The sequence below is a fragment of the Anomaloglossus baeobatrachus genome, chromosome 3 (genome assembly GCF_048569485.1).
Source record: "Anomaloglossus baeobatrachus isolate aAnoBae1 chromosome 3, aAnoBae1.hap1, whole genome shotgun sequence".
NCBI lineage: Eukaryota > Metazoa > Chordata > Amphibia > Anura > Aromobatidae > Anomaloglossus > Anomaloglossus baeobatrachus.
Window position 1 is genome coordinate 381,694,684 of NC_134355.1, and position 2,154 is coordinate 381,696,837.

The 2,154-nt window shown below is 41.0% G+C and overlaps 1 long non-coding RNA gene across 2 annotated transcripts; it reads right to left on the minus strand.

The window, feature by feature from the left end:
• Positions 1-222: 222 nt before the first annotated feature.
• Positions 223-1,525, minus strand: LOC142295321 (uncharacterized). Of its 2 annotated transcripts, none has more exons than XR_012751417.1 (3): positions 1,452-1,525; positions 708-884; positions 223-301 (listed from the first exon to the last, which is right to left on the minus strand). It is a non-coding gene; the product is annotated as an uncharacterized LOC142295321 (long non-coding RNA). The 2 variants fall into 2 exon arrangements; XR_012751418.1 differs by having other exon boundaries at positions 232-298.
• Positions 1,526-2,154: the final 629 nt, after the last annotated feature.

Consider the following 2,154-nt stretch of genomic DNA (forward strand, 5'->3'; position numbering starts at 1 on the left):
TAATTAAAAACACTAGAGGTTCTATTAACAATAAACAAAAGGAGTGAAGATCACAACATCATTTATAGAAAAGGCGAGAAACTGATGTTTTCATTCAACCCATTTGGCACTAAAGTATTTAGCGTAAATATCCAACGAGATTCTTTCTGTGCAAGAGATTTCTTCCACTTTCCCCCTCTCTGACTCACCAAAACTCTGTCAATCGCACAAATCTTCAGTAATGTGGAATCACAGTGATGGAATTGTTTGAAATGTCGGGAGATGGAAGTAAGTTTGGACACGTCATCTTCATCTTGAGCTGCTATAATAGATAAAACATGTTCACGAGCTCTCCTTCTAAATTGTCGAGTGGTGAGACCCACATATTTCAGGTCACACGGACAAGATGCCATATAAATCACTCCCTTAGTGCTGCATGTAAGGGCATGCGTGATCTTATATTCTTTTTTATTTTCGGAATCAGAGAAATTTTTAGTTCTCTCAATATTGGGACATGCCACACAGTCACCACAGGGTTTGCAGCCCCAGGGAATCCGGGAAGAATCTAAAAAGGTTTTTCCCTGCTGTCCCCTGTGGTGACTGTGTACCAACATATCTCTTAAACTACCTGACCTCCGAAAAGTCACATTGGGATTAGATGGCAAATATTGACTAAGAACATTATCAGTCAAAAGGACATCCCAATATTTTTTAAGAATACTACGTACCTCTTCGGAGTGGGAATTAAAGGTAGTGATGAACCGAATGATATCATCATGAGGTTTTTCTCTTCCTGGATTTTTCAGGAGTGTCTGTCGTTCAGTATTCTTGGCAGCATAATAGCCTCGATTTACATCTCTTGGATGGTAGCCTCGGGATAAGAATCTTCTTTTCTGCTCCAAAGCCTGATTTTCAAAAAATGCATCATTGGAACAAATTCGCCTTAATCTCAGAAATTGTCCCTTTGGGATGTTTTTGATCACATGTCTTGGATGGGACGAATGAGCATGTAAAATAGAATTTACTGCAGTTTCTTTTCTGAATAAATCAGAATGTATAGTCCCATCCAAGTCAATGTGAAACTTGACATCCAGAAAATCAATGACATTGGTCCCTATACGGTAAGTGAGTTTGAGATTGATGTCATTCTGATTGGCAGCCAGCATGAAGGACTCAAGTTCCTCCCGGCTGCCCTGCCAAACAAAAATGACATCGTCTATATACCTTGACCACATGTGAACTTTCTCAGACAAAGGCAATGGATCCGTGCTGAAGATGCTTCTCTCCCACAGCCCCAGGAATAAGTTGGCGTATGAGGGGGCACAAGCTGCCCCCATTGCTGTTCCCTGGAGCTGTAGGTAGAGTACATCCTTGAAGAAAAAGAAGTTATGATGTAAACAAAACTCAAGGAGTTCCATAATCAAATCTGCCAAACGCCTGTCAAGGTTAGAGGAGTCAAGAAAAAATCTCACCGCCAGTAGACCATCTTTATGGCGAATTGAAGTATATAGTTGTTCTACATCGGCCGTAATGAGTAACATGTCCTTGTCCAGATGCACATCTTCCATCCTCCTCAGAATATCCTTTGTATCCCTGAGAAAAGAGGGTAAAGTCTCAACTAATGGTTGTAAATAATGATCCACGAATTTACAGATGACTTCACAAATTTTTCCATTGCCCGAAACAATTGGTCGCCCTGGGGGTGCCAATGAGTTCTTGTGTATTTTGGGCAAGAAATATATAGTTGAGACAGTAGGATCATCAATATACAGGGATTCTGCTTCCTTAGTAGACAATATGCCATCTTCAACCCCTCTATCAAGGATTTTCTTCAAACTTGACTGGAATTCAGTCAAGGGGTTGTATGATAGACGTCTGTAACATTGGGGGTCACGTAGTTGGCGCATAGCTTCCTTTTCATAGAGGGCACGTGGCCAAAGGACCACGTTACCCCCTTTGTCAGACGGCTTAATCACCAAATCATCCATCTTAGCGCAGTGTATTTCCTCGGAATGTGCATCTTATTTATTTGTCACTTCCTCTAAAACGGAACCCTCTTTACACATGGGAATACTTTTTCCTTACACTTTCATTTCCACTTCCGGTTCTTGAACCTTCTGAATACCGCAGTTCAGCTCATCTGCATAAAGTTCATCTGCAGTGAGTTCATTAATT